This window comes from Culex pipiens, chromosome 1 (genome assembly GCF_016801865.2).
Source record: "Culex pipiens pallens isolate TS chromosome 1, TS_CPP_V2, whole genome shotgun sequence".
Taxonomy (NCBI): domain Eukaryota; kingdom Metazoa; phylum Arthropoda; class Insecta; order Diptera; family Culicidae; genus Culex; species Culex pipiens.
Genome location: NC_068937.1, coordinates 11,141,583 through 11,160,706, shown reverse-complemented (window position 1 = coordinate 11,160,706; position 19,124 = coordinate 11,141,583). Strand labels below are relative to the sequence as shown.

Below are 19,124 nucleotides of genomic sequence, written 5' to 3'. Positions count from 1 at the left end.
ACTTTTCAACACTGAAATGGGTGCTGGAAAGTTTAACTTTTCCGCTCTAGTTTCGAAAATAACATTTTCCAATATTTTTTTTATTTTGAGCAGTGAAATAAATTAACACATGAATATTTGACATAAAGTTTATTTCAAAGGCTTTTTTAGGAATTGCAAAAAAAAAATTTTGCTGGTGCTGAAAAATCACCTTTTTGGAACTTGTTGCATAAACTACTAATTTAACAAATTAAGTAATTTTCCAATAAAGTTTCCTTAGAGAAATTGAAGATTGGACCTCTGATTGCTGAAATACAGCGAAAAAAAGTAAAAGAAACTAGAAAATTGAAATTTTTCACTCTCTAATTTTGTAGTACCAATATCTCAGAAACTAGTGGTCCTTTTTTTAATGTTTAAAAAATGAAACATTTGTAATTTTTTCTAATCTTTTCGAAAACATTTTTTTTTTAATTCTAAAGAGAGTTTATTGAATATTTGACCTATTAAAAATATTTTTTTCAAAAGGCCAAAAAAATCGCAAATGTTTCATTTTTTTAACATTGAAAAAAGTACCATTAGTTTCTGAGATATTAGAGGAACTATACCCTTTTTCAGCCTATTTCTATTATCGGCCTATCAGCACTTTGATCATGAATTACAGCTTTCATAAAGTGTTTTTGACTGTTCCAAAGTAATAAATAGCTCAAATAAAAGTGAGCAATCAACTCTCCATTGTTGATACATCTGAAAATGTTGATTTATTAGCGGAAAACGGCAAAAGTGATGATAATTGGGCGAACGGCTTAGAGTGATTAAAATGGGTATATTTCCCCTAGTTCTAGAAAAAAGACTGTTTGGAAAAAAAACTTATTTTTTTTCTTTCTTATAGTTTTTCGCTTTATTTCATTAACCAGAGGTTCAGTCATCAATGTCTCTTAGGACATTTTATTTAGGATTTTCTAAACTTTTCAAAAATACATATTTAAAGAAATGGACAGTCATGGACACTATTTTGAAAAGTAAATAAACTGAATTTTGTCAGCTAAAAAAAAAACTTTAAGTGGCCATATCTTGAAAACGGTGCATTTTATCAAAAAATCTTTGAAGTTCTTTTCGACTGCAAATTTGAATTAAGGCCGTTGCAAATATTTTATGTCCAGAACTCTGGCCAAAGTCGAGGGGTGAGGCAAAAAATACAAATAGAAATTACAAAAAAATATTTGCAACGGCCTTAATTTAAAAAAGAAGAAAACAAGATGTCAAGAAATTTTTTTTCCCAGAATTTTTTTTTCATGGAATCCTACCTCGGCGGCAACATTTTTGTTTTTTTTATTGCTATACAGTTGCGGTTCTTCGTCCCCTAATGCAAATAAAATACCAATTATCTAATTTTAAGATTTTAAGAAATTGTTTATTTTGTGAAAAAAGATAATTAAAATTCAGCATTTTTCCGGATACCAATTATTCTGAAAAGTTTTTATCAATAACTTTGCCGAAGACCGATAAAAAAATTTCTAAAGGAACAGATACACCCAAAGGAAATATATATCTCAAAATCTGCAACAGTGGATTTGCTGCAGAAAATGTCACATTTTATAACATTTTTTGCAGCAAGCCCGTAGATCATTTTTGCCCGCGTGTAAACATTTCAGCGATCTGCAGTTCTCACCAACACATATAAAGCTGGCCCGTCCAAGATCAACACACCAAAGAGAAGAATATGTTGGTGCTCTTTCGCTCACATTTCATCAAGCGTCCATGGCGCGGTGGTAGCGTGTCGGACCAATAACCAAGAAGTTGGTAGTTCAATCCTCATTCTGTTAAGGTTTTTTTTTGTGAAATACAACCAAAAATCCGTCGGTAATGTCGATAATTGTCGATAACGGGCAAAAATGTCACACCCCTATATCGCAAAAAATGCATGAGGACAGTTTTCATACAGATTCTGATATACTTTCATGCCGCCATGCATCACAATTGTAACTTGATTTTTCGACCAGTAAACCCCGGGAGCTTCCGGGTCTTTTATTGGGAACAGAAAGTTCAATAATCTTAAAATTAATACTACATGCACATGCGTTCGTGCGATGCCCTCTCTTTGACCGGGCAGACTCGTGGCGTCGGTAGAGCTATGAGGTTAGGGTGGGTCTGCAACGAAACAAAGAGAGAGAAAACGATGGAATACGTTCGCACAATACGCCCCCCTACTGGGCAAATCCAGTCGCTCTTCGCACGTTTAGCGAAGACGCGGACTCGGATCACAACAAGGATCAGACTCACCTCCTCCGACAACTCCCGGCGGCGCAGGATTTGTCCGGACAGGATGCTGCCTCTGGCTCGTGGTTCACCGCTGGCTCCTTGGCGATTATCCGCGGCGGCCGACCACGATCACTTCCGGTGGGCTGTTGTAACGGGTTGCGGTCAACGGCGGATTTGAAGCCTCCCTGTCCTCCGGTGTCCCCCAGACACGTTCAGGCACTCGCGGGCAAGCTTAAATAAACCACTCCTTTAGCACAAATTAAAAGAAACGGTGTTGACTCGCTCACAGCTCACACAAGAAGAAAGAAACGGTTCCTTGGCCTTAGCTGGAACGGTCCCTTCGCCGCCGAGGCGGGCGAAGCGGCCGTGGCCGATTTGACAGCGGGCGAATATTGTTGCCAACCTACTGTCAACGAGGGGTCAGGTCCGCGGAGAGCCAAACCACTACGGCGAGCTGTATTGGGTGGGATAGGGTGACCGATACCGCAGGTCAGCATGGCTGAGTCGACGGTAATAAGGACTAACAAGGGATGGGATAGGTTCGTGAGGGTCAAAATTTGGTTCATCATCACCCGCTGATCTCTCCGTCTCTGTCTCCGATAAAGGTGCTAGGAGCAGTCGGATAAACTGGTCAGGGTACGTATTGCGGTAATGATAAACACACCGATTCCGCTCTCTCGGAATCGTTACACATGCCCTCGGCGCGGGGTAAGAAAATTTGAAACGGTTTCTATGATGCCTTTTAAAATTTTCTGTCAAAGAGAAGTCAATCTAATCCAATCCCACTCTGTGAATTTGTTTGATATGGGTGATTCAGTTAACATTCCAACGCCCAAGGCTCCAAAAAAGTTGGAACGGTAACTTCAACTCAACGGATCTCGGGCATAACTCAACCAATCAAGATGATTCTTCTTTCCAGTGATTTGTTAGGATGTCTAGATGATTCTAGAACTTTGCAGAACTTAATTTGATCAAATCTGTAATTTTTGCGATTAAAAACATCGTTCCAACTTTTTTTTTCGCGTACAAAAAAAAATTCACCAAAAATTCCGCGGAGGCAGTCGTTTTGAAAAAAGGTGGAACGATGTTTTCGGTCGCAGAAATTACAGATTTGATCAAATTAAGTTCTGCAAAGTTCTAGGATCATCTAGACATTCTTACAAATTACTGGAAACAAGAATCGTCCCGATTGGTTGAGTTATGCCCGAGAACCAGCGAGTTGAAGTTACCGTTCCAACTTTTTTGGGAGGCTTGGGCGTCCGTGTAAGTTGGACATGCGTTGGGCGTTCCAGTGTTAAACAATACAATAATTACCTGTATAGGTACAATTCAACTTTTACTTATGCTAACTATTTATAAAGGGAAAAAGAAACTTTTTTTTTTTTTTTTTTTTTTTTGTGAAAGAGGATTTGTTCGAGCGTCGACCATCGATTACTCGTTAACCCTCGGGGTCATAAGGCGTCATCGTCAGAGACTCAGCGCTGTTTCCGGGAACGAATCCCATTACTGACCTTCACCGTCTATTCGACTCTGGTCTCCAGCGAGGTAGGTCTAAGCTCGTTCAAATCTGAATGCTATTAGAACTATAATTGAAAATAAACTAAAGGTGCTAAATTAAAAAAAAAAAACTAATGGATTCCAGTAGAAAAAGAATTCTATTCAAATCGTTCAAATTCCTTTCCAACCGCTGTTGAGAATCGATCCTTTTACCCTAGCAGAACGATGTACCAAACGCGCGCGAAGTACTCAGCCATTTTTGACGTTCAATCTAGTACGCTCTTTTCTACCGGCGTATCCCTCGGTTAACTGTCAATTCGCGGAAATCGTATCGGACGGTTTCAGTTCAATGTCGATCTCGTCTGGTTCGCGAAAAAAAAGCACGTTCTAAATCGCGAGGAGGTCGTCCGTCAGCAGCAGGTAGGTTTAACTAATTTTTGTTTCTATTTCAGGTAAAATGAAACCCAAATATTGCGTGGGAGTGAGGGGAATGGATAAGGCTATGGGAAAACTATTAATTATGGTTAAAACGCTAAACGGTGCCGTCCAAACTCTTCAGCCTGAGTAGATCCCTCAGCTGCCTAGGAGTGTTGTCAAGCTTGGTTCCAGAAGTAATTCTCCGGGAATCTGGTGGAACCCTCCGTGAATCTAGATCCGATTCTAGAGTTTCCGTTTCTGCGACTTTACCCAGCGGTGCGGTGAAATTTTTCGGTTCCGGCTCGTCATTTCATAAATGACCTTGGGGAACACGCAGATCGCTGCTAAAATTTCCTCGCATTTGTGTGTGTAACACGAACTCTTGCTGCATATGTGTGTAGCTTATCATTCGCACTGGCGAGTGACGGTCCATGTTGTTTGATTGTGTGGTGTATGTTGTGAAACGCAGCAGCTCGGATGACTCAACGAACCTACTGTGTTTATGTGTGTGTTTATGTTGTGTTCTGTTGTGTTAGTGTGTTGTGTTCAGGGTTGCGCCATGTGTTAGTGTAAGCAGTTTGGATGACTCGACAAACCTGCGTTGTGTAAGTGTAGTGTTTATGTTGTGATTATGAATTTAGGGGGTGGTGAATGGTGTTCGCTCTTGCGGTGGCTACAGGAGAGTCCCATGAATTGGAGCTCGCTCAACAATCCCATGGGAATGCTGTAGAATCCGCGTAGAACCAACTTGGTTGTCCTGCTTGGGCCGGGCTGCTGCCGGCCTTGTCGCTGGTGCCGGGTTACTGTTGGCCACTGCTGACTTTTGTTCTGTGTTTACTCAATGCTAATGTTGTTTTTCTTAATCCTAGTGACGACGCCGGTCGCTGCTGCTGCGGCTGCGACGGATGATCTTCTTACTCTGCAAAGGAAACTGTCGTCGAGGCTTCCTCTTAGCGAACAGCCGGTGAGGGCTGGTCCATAGCTCGTTGGGTCATCACCCGATGGCGCTCCTGTGTCTGCCGTAGATGAGATGTGTTGGGCAGTTTGGCGCGGATATGCTTTACGTGAAAAGGAATCAAAAAGACTCACTCTTAGTGCTTTCGCGAGCCGAAAGCCATAGCTGTGGAAATTAGCAGGTGAGAAAGTTCAGCTTTTACCGTGAGATGTACTTCGCATTCACCAAGCCGAGTTCTTTCCCATTCATGTCTTTGAGAATGTAGTTGTTTAAGCCTTCTTTTCGAACGACGACAGCCTTAATTTTCCGTTTCGCGAACTTAGCGTTAAACTTCTTTGCTTTGTCGGAAAGGACGAAATTTTTGGTAAACACTGTTTCGCCAGGTTCGAAATCAGATAGTTTGTTTGATGATCTTAGGTTGTAATATTTTGCTTGATGTTCGAATGCTTTTTTGAGGTTACTTTTGACGATTTCGGTGATTTTTGACATTTTATTAATGTTTTCTATTAACTTCCTTTCAGGTTCTTGCTGTACGATGTTCGAGTTTCCACTGGCCGCCTGAATGGTTTCATGCTGCGAATACTGCTTGCCGTCCTTCATCATCTCGACGCCGAAATTCAAGAAGTACGGCTGTACTTCGTGGAATCGTTCACGGCGGAGCGGATGGCGCAGCCGATCTCAGGCAGGAGTTCGTCCCACTTGGTGTGGTCTTCCCCTAAATAGGCCCGTATAGACTGGCCAATCACGCGGTTATACCGTTCGGCCATGTTGGCCTGCGCATGATATTTGGGCGTCCTGAAAGCTTCTATTGAGAAGTCGTCGAGTAACTTTTTGTACTCCCTGCTGAGAAATTGAGTACCGTTATCGGAGACTATGCGCTTCGGAGTGCCGTACACGTGGAAGATTTCGTCCTTCAAGATTTTCACCATGCGGGAAGCTTCGGCCTGTCTCATCGGGAAAATGAGACAGAACTTCGTGAAAACGTCCACAACGACGAAGATAACCGTGTTGCCAGAACGTGTACGGGGATAAGGACCGCTGAAGTCAATGGCGATCGTTTCCCACTTGCGTGAGATTTCAATCTGCTGCGTCATGGGTGCAACTGAGTTCCGGTTTGAGTCCTTGCTGGTCTTGCATACTTCACAGTTTGAAACGTAACGTTTGATGTCGGCGTCCATTCTTGGCCAGTAGTAAAAAGTTTTTATCCTTGCAGTTGTCTTCGGAACTCCCAGGTGACCAGAGACCGGCAGGTCGTGGTGCTCCTTCAGCACGTCTTCGACCAGATTCTGGGGTACGACAATTCTCCACTCGACTGATGCTTGCTTTAAGTCGTCCTTGACGTTGCACAACTTCAGCAGTTTGTTGTCCACGAGCTTGAACTTCGGGAACTGCGCGGGAACATCTTTGATGTTTTGGACCATGTCGGTGTACCAAGCATCGGTGGAGTCCAACGTGCACACCTGCAGCTGTTCAACCACCGCCCTGGATAACGCGTCAGGTACCACATGCAACTTTCCTTTTCGATGGAAGAGTTCCGCTTTGTTTTCAAGAAGTCGCATCGCCCAGCGGGCTAGTTTGCCATTAGAGTGTTTCACGTTTTTAAGCCACAGCAACGACGCGTGATCGGTGTAGACTTTGAACTCGCTGCCTTCGATGTACGGACGAAATTTATCAATCGATAGGATCACTGCTAGACATTCTCGTTCTGTAGATGAGTAGTTCCGTTCTGTAGGTGATAGTTTCTTACTAAAGTACGCGATAGTTACCATATCTTCGTCTTCTCCTTGAACTAGCACACTACCAACCGCGCGGTCTGAGGCGTCACAGTGGATAATGAACTGTTTGTTGTAGTCTGGGATTCCTAGGATAGGAGGTGTGACTAACTTTAGTTTTAGCTGTTCAAAAGCTTGATCTGCTTCAGGTGTCCATTGAAACTTTTTGAGTTTTAATAAATCATTGATAGGAGCAGTGTAATTTGAGAAATTTTCGATGAATCTTGAGTACCACGAAACCATGCCTATAAATCGGCGGATTTCGGTGTGGGATTTTGGAACCGGGTAATCTCTTACGCATTGGGTCTTCTCCGGGTCAACGGAAAGACCTTTGTCGCTGATAATGTGCCCTAGAAATTTTATTGATTTTTTACAGAAATTTGATTTTGAAAGTCCGATTGAGAAGTTGGCGTCGCGAAGTCTATTTGCCACTTCAGACAGAACTTTGATATGCTCTTCGAAAGTATCGGTGGCCACAACGATATCATCGAGGTAAACAAATACTGACGGTTCTAAATCCGGGCCTAGAATTTGGTCCATTATTCTGACTAGTGTTTGTGCGCTATTGTTGAGTCCAAAAGGCATGACACGGAATTGAAATTGACCTCGGCCAGCTATTGAAAAAGCCGTTTTCGGTCTGGAATTTGATTCAAGATTAATTTGCCAAAACGCGTCGCGGAGGTCAATGGTGCTAAGGAATTTCGTTGATGAGAACCTGCCTAAAATGCGCCCGATGTGGTTGAGTGGATAAGCGTCGGGAACCGTGACGCTGTTCAATTTCCGGCTGTCCAAACATAGTCGAACTCTTTCTTCGTCCTTCTTCACTGCCACAACTGGTGAGTTCCAAGGTGAATGGCACGGTTCTACTACCCTAAGCCGGAGCATTCTGTCGAGTTCTGCATCTACCTTCTTCTGGACGTACGGTGAGATCGGATGATGACGTTGTTTGACCGGCTTCGCTTCTCCGGTGTTAATCGAATGTTCATCCACGATGGTTTGTTCTAGGGTGGCTCCATCTGCCACTTTGAAGAGTTTGACTGCTTCGATCAGCTGTTGTCTTTGTTGGTCGGTCAGCTCGTGTTCGGTAGCATTACACTTCTCTTCGATTTCCACGCTTGAGACCTCCAAACTCGGCATCAAACTAAATCTTTTGACGAAATCTACTCCAAGTATTAGTGGTTTGGGGATAGACGGGACTACTAGTACAGGCATAATGTGAGTGTTATCTTTGAAAGTTACTGGTATTAAGCAGTACCCTAAGATCTTGTGGGATGTATTATCTGCAGTGCGTATGCTTCTATTTAGGGGGTTGATTACCGTTGGAGGACCGACTAACTGTTCATAGCCTTTACCGATCAGTGTGCAAGTTGCTCCGGAATCAACCAATCCCCGGGCAATTTTGTTGTTGATCACGACTTCAGAAAAATAGCGCGGATCATCTTGAAAATGGACAATTTCGGAAATAATTTGGTCAAAATAGGTTTGAAATTGGGCAAGAGGGATCTCTGACCATATGTCAAGACAGAAACAGGAATGTGGCGATGGGATTTGTTTGGGAGTCTGATTATTTGCTGACTTGGATTCGAGTTGACTCACGTCCTCGAATCCATGATCTAGTTTCCCAAAGGGGTGCGACACTTCTGGCAATTTGCCGCTTTGACTCCGGGACACCCGCATCTCTGGCAAAACTCCTTCCGCTTCTGAGGACAGTCTTTGAAGAAATGTCCCTCTTCGGAACAGTTGAAACATTCCCTCTTCTTCGGCTTTACTCTTTTTCTCTCCCTTCCGTTGCTGGCCTCGTCCTTTAGGGCTGGAGAGATGGCGTCAACTGCTTCGTCGTCGTCTATGTCACTGCGGTCCGTTTGAACGCTGCATTCTTCGACTTCATCAACATGTCGGTTGGTGAACGAGCGTGGTTTCCTGTACTGGAACGATGGTTCAGCGTATGGAACAGGGAACATCTTGGTGTGTCTCTTGACTAGGGCTTCGGTTTTATCAACCTCTCGGCACTTACTTTTAAGAACTTCCAGCGTTGTGACCTCTTCAAATGTTAGTTTAGATAAGTATGAAGGGCTCATGTTTTTCTTGATCAGTTGCAGTTTTTCTCCTTCCTGAAGGGGTACAGCTTTCTGTGCGAACAGAAACTGCATCGAGGCCGAATATACACTGAACGGTTCGTCTGGTGGGTCTCGTGGCGCAGGGGTAGCGGCTTCGGCTGCCGATCCCGATGATGCTATGAGACGCGGGTTCGATTCCCGCCTTATCCACTGAGCTTCTATCGGATGGTGAAGTAAAACGTCGGTCCCGGTTTCTCCTGTCTCGTCAGAGGCGCTGGAGCAGAAATCCCACGTTAGAGGAAGGCCATGCCCCGGGGGGCGTAGTGCCAATAGTTTCGTTTCGTTTTTTTTCGGTTCGTCTGGTCCCTGGAGGCGGTTCTCTATCTGGGTTGTTAGGCGATCGTCGTAATCCACTGGCAGAAAATCTATCCTCAAATTGCGTTTGATTTCTTTCCACTTATCATCTACGGGAATGTTGTTAAGCTCCCTGTGTAATCCACTGTACCAGTGGAGAGCAGTTCCCTCAAACAGGTGTACGGCTGACTGTCCAAGTTCTGCGTTTGTTAACTGGTCACCTGCGGCGAACATCTCCACCATAGAAATGAACTCGTTAACACTTGGGAATCTCCTATCACCTGAGAATTTCTGGAGGTCCCATTTTGAAACAGGTGATATTCTTTTGTGAGGAGGGGGATGATGGGTTTGAGGATTGATTTGGGGTGGTGGGTTAGGAAAAGGGGGAGGGGGTGTTATTCTCAGGTTGTTTTGGGCTTGACTCGTTAGGGTGGACAAAAGTGTCGCCATTTGTTGTTGCATGTTCATAAGTTGGTTGTTAAAGTTCTCCTGCTGCTGAACGAAAGTTTGGAGAGAATTCGCTGTGTGTATTGATTGTTCAATAGATTTGTTTATTAGGTTTACGTCGATTTTTGGAATTTTGGGGATCGCGCCTTTTCCTTTCTTTTTAGTTTCATCTTCTGAGCTAGAATCAGTAGAAGAGTGTTCAGGGGTAGGTTTAGGTGATATTCCTGGTTTTAGTGCAGTTTTAGATGTTGAAACCATTGCTTCAACAGTTTTACACCGCGTCACTAATTTGGTTTTTTCTTTTTGAATCGATTCGCTTCGCGTGAAAATTCGTTCTAGTCGGCCAAGAAGGTGCTTCAACCGCGTTTCGAGAGTCAAAAGATCGCTTAGGTTTTTGTGAGTAGACGTTTTACCTAGTTGAAGTTCAATTTGACCTAATTTTTCGTTACACGTAACAATTTCCTTAGCGGGGTCATGTTGTGATTCAGTGGGGGTAATTTCCGTACCTTCACTTTCCTGCGCGAGGGCCCCCTTTAGTGCACGTTTCCTACCTTTAGATAATACGATGTTTCGAATTTCGAGTTCGTATGCCAACTCATCTTCAAATAATAAATTTGGATCCATTTTTATTTTCAGATTAGGGCGAGTTTGACTTTAAATATGGCAAAATCGGTTTAGAATCGAAAAAGAACGATTTGTTTGAATGGTATAAATAAAATTTTAATATTTGTGTTTTATTTGTCTTTTAATTAGTTTAATTGCACTTACAGGTGTTCTAATTGAACTGAATCGCTGAACCCAACCCAATATCCCAACAAACTCCCAGTATGATCCAAGAACGTTACCAAAATGAGCTCAAATCATATAAACCGATCAACTCTACTTACTCCGGTTTTCACGCACAAACCCACTCCAAACCTCAATAGCCTAGACGTGACGAGCTGCCGAAATCCGCGTTGTTCGTTATCGGTGTAACGTTCTCAAAATCCCACCGGTTGGGCGCCAATGTAACTTGATTTTTTCGACCAGTAAACCCCGGGAGCTTCCGGGTCTTTTATTGGGAACAGAAAGTTCAATAATCTTAAAATTAATACTACATGCACATGCGTTCGTGCGATGCCCTCTCTTTGACCGGGCAGACTCGTGGCGTCGGTAGAGCTATGAGGTTAGGGTGGGTCTGCAACGAAACAAAGAGAGAGAAAACGATGGAATACGTTCGCACAATACGCCCCCTACTGGGCAAATCCAGTCGCTCTTCGCACGTTTAGCGAAGACGCGGACTCGGATCACAACAAGGATCAGACTCACCTCCTCCGACAACTCCCGGCGGCGCAGGATTTGTCCGGACAGGATGCTGCCTCTGGCTCGTGGTTCACCGCTGGCTCCTTGGCGATTATCCGCGGCGGCCGACCACGATCACTTCCGGTGGGCTGCTGTAACGGGTTGCGGTCAACGGCGGATTTGAAGCCTCCCTGTCCTCCGGTGTCCCCCAGACACGTTCAGGCACTCGCGGGCAAGCTTAAATAAACCACTCCTTTAGCACAAATTAAAAGAAACGGTGTTGACTCGCTCACAGCTCACACAAGAAGAAAGAAACGGTTCCTTGGCCTTAGCTGGAACGGTCCCTTCGCCGCCGAGGCGGGCGAAGCGGCCGTGGCCGATTTGACAGCGGGCGAATATTGTTGCCAACCTACTGTCAACGAGGGGTCAGGTCCGCGGAGAGCCAAACCACTACGGCGAGCTGTATTGGGTGGGATAGGGTGACCGATACCGCAGGTCAGCATGGCTGAGTCGACGGTAATAAGGACTAACAAGGGATGGGATAGGTTCGTGAGGGTCAAAATTTGGTTCATCATCACCCGCTGATCTCTCCGTCTCTGTCTCCGATAAAGGTGCTAGGAGCAGTCGGATAAACTGGTCAGGGTACGTATTGCGGTAATGATAAACACACCGATTCCGCTCTCTCGGAATCGTTACACAATCATGCGACCGCCGTTTGGGTGTGCATTAACCAGAGGTGCAGTCATCAACGTCCCTTAGGACATTTAATTTAGAATTTTCTAAACATTTCGAAAATACATATTTAAAGAAATGGACAGTCATGGACACTATTTTGAAAAGTCAAAAAACTGGATTTTGTCAGCTAAAAAAAATTTCAAGTGGCCATATCTTGAAAACGGTATCAAAAAATCTTTGAAGTTCTTTTCGACTGCAAATTTGAATTAAGGCCGTTGCAAATATTTTATGTCCAGAACTCTGGCCAAAGTCGAGGGGTGAGGCAAAAAATACAAATAGAAATTACAAAAAAATATTTGCAACGGCCTTAATTTAAAAAAGAAGAAAACAAGATGTCAAGAAATTTTTTTTCCCAGAATTTTTTTTTCATGGAATCCTACCTCGGCGGCAACATTTTTGTTTTTTTTTATTGCTATACAGTTGCGGTTTTTCGTCCCCTAATGCAAATAAAATACCAATTATCTAATTTTAAGATTTTAAGAAATTGATTATTTTGTGAAAAAAGATAATTAAAATTCAGCATTTTTCCGGATACCAATTATTCTGAAAAGTTTTTATCAATAACTTTGCCGAAGACCGATAAAAAAATTTCTAAAGGAACAGATACACCCCAAGGAAAAATATATCTCAAAATCTGAAACAGTCGTTTGCTGCAGAAAATGTCACATTTTATAACATGTTTTGCAGCAAGCCCGTAGATCATTTTTGCCCGCTTGTAAACATTTCAGCGATCTGCAGTTCTCACCAACACATATAACGCTGGCCCGTCCCCGAGCAACACTTAAAAGAGAAGCATATGTTGATGCTCTTTCACTCTCATTTCATCAAGCGTCCATGGCGCGGTGGTAGCGCGTCGGATCAATAACCAAGAAGTTGGTGGTTCAATCCTCGTTCTGTTAAAGGTTTTTTTTTGTGAAATACAACCAAAAAGCCGTCGATAGTGTCGATAATTGTCGGTAACGGGCAAAAATGTCATACCCCTATATCGCAAAAAATGCATGAGGACAGTTTTCATGCAGATTCTGATATACTTTCATGCCGCCATGCATTAAAATCATGGAACCGCCGTTTGGGTGTTCCCTTTTTTATATGGACAGCTGCTAAAATTGAATGGAGACTAAGTTGACAAGAAAAATAAAAATTTTGGAAAACCGTAAGTCATACCCCCTGGCTTGATTCTTTGGGTAAAAATATGTAGCTGTGCGAATTTTGAGCCTAATCGGTTAAGGGTTAAGGGTCACCTTTTATCGATGAAGTTTGCATTGGAAAATCGTAAAAATTGTATGGAAAAAAGAAAAAAAAACAAAATTCCGGCAAAAGGTGACGTTAAAAGAGTCGGATCAGTGTGAAGTGTGAGATTATTATGTAAAATTTTATGGCAAACAACTTTGTCGAAGACCACAAAACGATCCGAGTTAACCATGACGAGTTAAAGAAGACGTTTTTGTACGAAAAGATTTGTTTTCGCCAAATTCAACGATAAAAAGCGACTCCCAACCCTTAACCGATTTCGCTCAAATTTTTCAAAGTTACTTATTGCTGCCTAAGGAATCGAATCGATTTTTTCATTGTCACCCTAATGGAGACTTGTATGGGAGAACCAAAGATACAAAATTGCTTTTTGGCCAAAAGCCCCAAAAAAATTGAGCCAATTCAAAAAATATAAGTAAAATCATTTCCGTTTTGGTAAAGAATACTGCCGTTCTACGCATAATTGTCCCATGTTCAAAAAAGTGGAACTGAGAAAAACGCGATTGAAATTTTTCGATCGATTTCTGTGTTTCTACGCATAATTGTCCCGTGGGTTCCTATTCGCCCTATGTGTCCCTAATCGCCCCAGTTAGCAATTTATCACCCTTATTTGTAATTATCTTGATATACAACTGGTAAACAAGACATAATGCTTAGTAAAACTGATGATTCCGTGTTAGAAAATACTTGGTGGGACAATTATGCGTAGAAGTTTAACGATGGGACAAACAGACTTGGTGTTGTTTTATTGAGTTTGCGAACAAAGTACCAGATTTTATGTTTTTTTCTTAAAGTACACATCAAACTAAACTTAAAAATGTCATAAAGTCAAATTCGTCCAAAACTGACATGGGACAATTATGCGTAGAACGGCAGAATAGCTCACATAGAAAAAAAAATGTTGCATTTTAAGTTTAAATGAGTGAACAGCATTTTTTGGTTTTGGTTGAAAAAGTGGCACTTATTTTTAAGAGAAATTAAGAGGAAATATTTTTTAAATGTTCTTTATGCAATTTTTAGTGTCGAACTAAACTTTTTAAAGATGGTTTTGAACACTTATAAAAAATGTTAGAACAACTTACTTCATCAAGTCGCAATTCGCAATATCACAATTTTCAGTGCAAGAACGGGCCTTGACCGATCTTATACACCAGGTTCCCGGTGAATACGCACTGCCCTTACACCTACATCTCACCCTTGCTCTGAGTCAGTACGAGCAACACGCTAGAACACTAGAACGCTAGAACAAGTCTAATATTTATTTTTAGTATATTTTACCTTGGCAATCATAATTTAAACAGGGTTGCGAGATCATCAGTATATTTTCCAAACTTTGTCCTATTTTGTTCATAAACAGTTTTTTTTAATTTTTTCAGTTGAATGAAATTTTTGCAATATTAAAAATTTTGAACATTATTTGTTTTTTTTTTTTTCTAAAAATTCTAAAAGATTTCAAAAGATCTACCTAAATTCACAAAAATATGTTCAAATCAATGGCTTTTCCCAACACGAATTCCATTCTACCAGAGCAAAACCACACAGAAAAAAATAATGTAAATTTGGAAGCTGTAATTTTGGAAGGTCAAATATTACCTTTTTAATGATGTAATTTTACCTCAATTTAGACTTAAAAAGCAACATTACACCAGAAAAGTGGTAAAATTACACATTTCCAGAGGTAAAATTACACCTTTTTTCCGACATAAAAGATGTACTCCTTCCCAGATGTAATATTACCATGATTTTTTTTTCTGTGCAGGTCTATCGAATCGTTCCAAAAAAAAAAAAACAAGCGCCCTTTGTCAAGCAAACTACAAAACACCAAATTAAAAACTTTCACTCCAACAACTTCTGCTGCCTGGCCCAACTGCTGCTGCATCAATGTTGTTGGCTGACGGTTGCTTCGAAAACCAGTGCTACTTGCAACCAACCCATGCGAGCCATAAATCCGACCTCGGCTCATTTTACACAATATCTGGGCAGTCATGCATAACGAATCGCCCGGCCTCCAGGTCTCTGGGTCTGAAAATCCGACCAGATCTGTGTCGTCTGCCTTCTGCAAGATCCGAAGATCATCGCGAGCTGTGGGGAGGATGATGAATGGGGCGAGTCCTGGGCCTGACTTCTCAATTTCCCTCCCCCTCCGAAGGTTCTGGACGCATCTCCAATTACCATTTTTGAAGTCGCAGTCGCGACAACTTTATGCTGATTCGGTAATCAAGATCGATAAATTGTCGATCGCGGCTTAGACGTGGTTCGTTCGTTTTTTTTTCGGGGGCTTTCATAAGCGCATACTTTATGGGATTGAATTCTTCGTCTATGGTCGGCGCGGCTGTTACTTTAATTTATGGCGGCGATCGCGAGCGATGCAACCAGTTCAGATCCACACGTATTAAAATGCGTGCTAATGTAATACTAATGTTTTCTTGCGCGCCGTTGAGCCGCCGTGTTCAAACACTCCAGAAGGGCTCCTGCTGTGGGAGACTTCGACTCCGCGCTCCGTTATTGGACGGGGGATAAAGGGAACGAGTTCTACGACCAGTTTAGTATGGGGAGAGACTTTGAAGAGAAAAATCGGTGGGCAGGGATTGACTAATTGCAAGTGCTTCCTTCGGGTTGTACTAATATCGTGAAAGCCTTTCGACAGTCGCCGCCGTGACGGTGGCAATTTGACAGATTGCCACGGAACACACGGCACCGGGCCATTTTAGTTTGTTTAAAGAGCGGAGCGGTTCGCTAATTAATGGGGCGATTTGATCTAGGAGAATAACCTCAAATTTGGGAACGCTGCATGGGGTTTGGAACCGAAGCCGCCGAGAGATTGATGTGTCCCGGAAGAGTCTCGATCACTTCTCCAATCAATCGGGCGGTTGTTACCGCCCCAATCGACAAGTCTCATCGATTGAAGTTCTAATTGCCGAATCGTGTTCTCCAATCAAACCCGACTCCCCGTCGTCGGAGACAAATCGAAGCCCACGATGGTAATCTCAGCGGCGACGACGACTCCCGTCTTGAACTCAGAACGCGATCACGAGCAGCGGATCAACGCCAAGAAAGCCGTGCCGCCAAGTGCTTGTCAATTAATTTCAATTAATTCCCAAAACCACAGACATGGGTTTACTGGGCGCGACATGGTGGTCCGGATTTTTTGGGAGATCGAGAACCCGTTGCATCGGGTTCAATCTCGGCGACGACGACGCGTCGTCGTCGGCGGTCATTGATCGATGATAAATCGATCACGTGCCGCGTGAGATATTCAAGGGGGTTGTCAGAGAGTTTGGAGATCGTCTCAACTCAAGCTGTCAGTTTTTGGGTTGGACCGACTTCAGCGCGATTCCCGGAATACTTGAAGGTATCCGATGACTTGGTTTCGAATTCGGGACCTTCAACCACGTTGACCTGTGCTTAAATACCGCAACCGTGCGGTCCTGAACTCGGTCGAATCCATAAATCATCGCCGCGCAGCGGCCAGTGTGTGCCCTTTTACAACCAACTCCCTTCGGGTGATCCAACACAACATTGTTTTCCCGCCGTCCCGGGAGGATCGTTACATCGAGACCTTAAGGTTCGCGACGTAATCGGTCCGTGATTGATCAACACAAATTGACGATAATGATGTTCCCAGAGAGCAGCGCTTGAACCAATAAATCTCAGCGGACTTGTCCAGAGGGCATAAAATATGCGTATTCGCCGTTTGGTTTGCGGTCAACAATAAATTGTTGCATCAGAATTAATTGCGGCGATCTGTCATAGCCGGGGAGCGTGTGAGCGCGCGTCATCCGAGGGATGGGCCCTCGACAATTACATAAGTGGGACTGCGCGCGCGCTGTGAGCTTATTGACAGTTTTGACAGGGCTTGACAGATGAGCGAGGTGGTACTTGGGGGTTTCACTTTCTACCGATGACCGGATTAAGGGCGGGTAACGTTTGACTCTGGGAGGTTTTTCGTTGATCGCATTCTTGCCTCAAAGCGGATCCTTACTTGCAATCCAAAGCGTCCTGGAATGTAGATCTTACAGTCTACCGCTGTTGCAATACGATTCTATCGGGTCAACGATTGTTCTTGAATCCAGAAAATCAAGTTTATTACAGTACACAGTAAAAAACATGGAAAGGGTACATGTCAGAAAAACATGTAATTTTACCTATGAAAATGTGTAATTTTACTACCTCTGAAAATTACCTCTTTTATGATGTAATTTTACTTCAATTTTGACTGAAAAAATGACATTACATTTTTTCAGTCAAAATTGAAGTAAAATTACATCATAAAAGAGGTAATTTTAAGAGGTAGTAAAATTACACCTTCAAATTTACACAATTGTTTACTGTGTATCCAGAGATGTCCCCACGAACTTTGACCTAATTTGAGATGTTCTGAAATCCAGATCTTCGAATCTACCAGCCCTAAAAGGATCAATCCCTTTCCAAATCCTAAGATACCAACTCCAACTATGAATTTCCAGCTCCGTAATTTCACCATCGCGCAGTTTATCGAACTGCCTCGCGACGTCTTCATTAATTTACCATTCATTGCTCAACCCAACAACCACTGCTAGAACAATCAACCCCGACGATTGCCGAACAACCAACTTGCGCGGTCGTCTTCTTCGTTTGCTACCCCGCGATCGGTAGCCCATTTCTTTCGATTAATCAAAACTCATTGAGTTTATTTATGTGCCTATTGTGTGTGTGTGTGGTTGTACTCATAGGTCCGACGACAACATCGGATGACGACCTAGATTGGGTTGTCGGCGGCGCTTCGGCCAATTTGGGGTCGACCCTCAGCGGCTCTCCCGGGCTGGAATGCGGAACAATGAACTCTTTCTTTTTTGTTGTTGTCGTCATTTGTTGGATGTCGTCCGCTTTTTATCGGGGCGCGCGACGCCGCTGGTGACACAATTTTTAGGTGTGCGATTTAATTGAATGATTGTTTTTTTTCTGCTTCTGCCTTTTTCGGGTTGACATGAACTCTAGAGTGATGGTGGTTTGAGTTGTTTGTTTTTCTTGTCGCGTTGTCGGAAGAAAGTTGCGTGAGGAAGTGTCGCGGTGTACTTTCTCTCCCGAAAATTAGATTTTCACTCAAAAGTCTTTGTTTCTACTAATAACTGTAATGATAGCTTTGAAGAGAATAGTTGAACATTTGATAGAAGGCCCTAATACATGTATTTTTTTTATTTGATGCACAGTAAAAACTGAATACGGCAATTTAAAAAAAATCGGGTGTGAATTTACTGCTTGTTCATGTAATATTACTTGAATAAATGTGTAAAATATAAAATTACATGGAAAAAGACGACAATTTCACCTCGGCAATTAAATTTTCATCAGTCTCTTACAGAGTACAAAACATATCGGCATATTGAAAATGTGCACTTTAAAATTTACTTACTTTGAATGTAATATTACTTATATAAAGCTGTTGCAATTATTTTTCAAAGCATGCACAAATTTCATATTTTTGCAACCATCAAATAATTTTTGAAAATATTTTTTTAAATTTAAAATAATGCAATATAATGTATAATGCACAGTTAAAATGTGTAATTTTGCAAGCTGTAAAATTTTAAGGTTTAATTTTACCTCTTTTATGATGTAATATTACCTCAATGTAGACTGGAAAAGTTACACTACACAGGAGGTAAATTAAAATAAAATATTGGAAAAATTATACATTTTTCTGACATAAAAGCTCATTCTCAAGTGTAATATAACGATGGTTTTTTTATTGTGAGTATTATGAATTATTTACAATAAAATTTAAAGAAAAGAAACTCCATTAAAAAAAATTAAAAGTAAATTGCTAAATAAATTTAATGTTAATTACTGGTTCCATCAATCTATAAATGACAATTTAAAAAGGGGAAGGGGAAATTGCACAAAAATTTTAATATCTGGTACCATCAATCTATAAATGATAATTTAAGGGGTTACATTCATGTAAATTGTCAAAAATGGCAGAGGTTGGTATGAGCACACATTTAAACTATTTTCAAATCTTTTTGCAGTACATTAAAATATACATTTTAATCTATTAACAAAATAAATATGAAGACATTTGGATATACCATTGCCGAGATATAGCTATTTTAAAATATCTGTTTCAAAAAACGGGTGCCA

The 19,124-nt window shown here is 42.1% G+C and overlaps 1 protein-coding gene and 2 long non-coding RNA genes across 9 annotated transcripts in view; 1 reads left to right on the top strand and 2 right to left on the bottom strand.

Annotated features, from left to right (window-relative positions):
- LOC120430783 (uncharacterized) overlaps window positions 1-19,124 on the bottom strand; it is a 185,463-nt gene that overhangs the window by 119,985 nt on the left and 46,354 nt on the right. The gene's annotated exons all lie outside the window — the stretch shown is intronic.
- On the bottom strand, window positions 1,982-3,041 carry LOC120430856 (uncharacterized). The gene is made up of 2 exons (XR_005607750.2): window positions 2,526-3,041; window positions 1,982-2,469 (listed from the first exon to the last, which is right to left on the bottom strand). It is a non-coding gene; the product is annotated as an uncharacterized LOC120430856 (long non-coding RNA).
- LOC120430849 (uncharacterized) lies at window positions 6,463-11,293 on the top strand. Its single transcript, XR_005607749.2, has 3 exons — window positions 6,463-6,605; window positions 10,374-10,443; window positions 10,508-11,293. It is a non-coding gene; the product is annotated as an uncharacterized LOC120430849 (long non-coding RNA).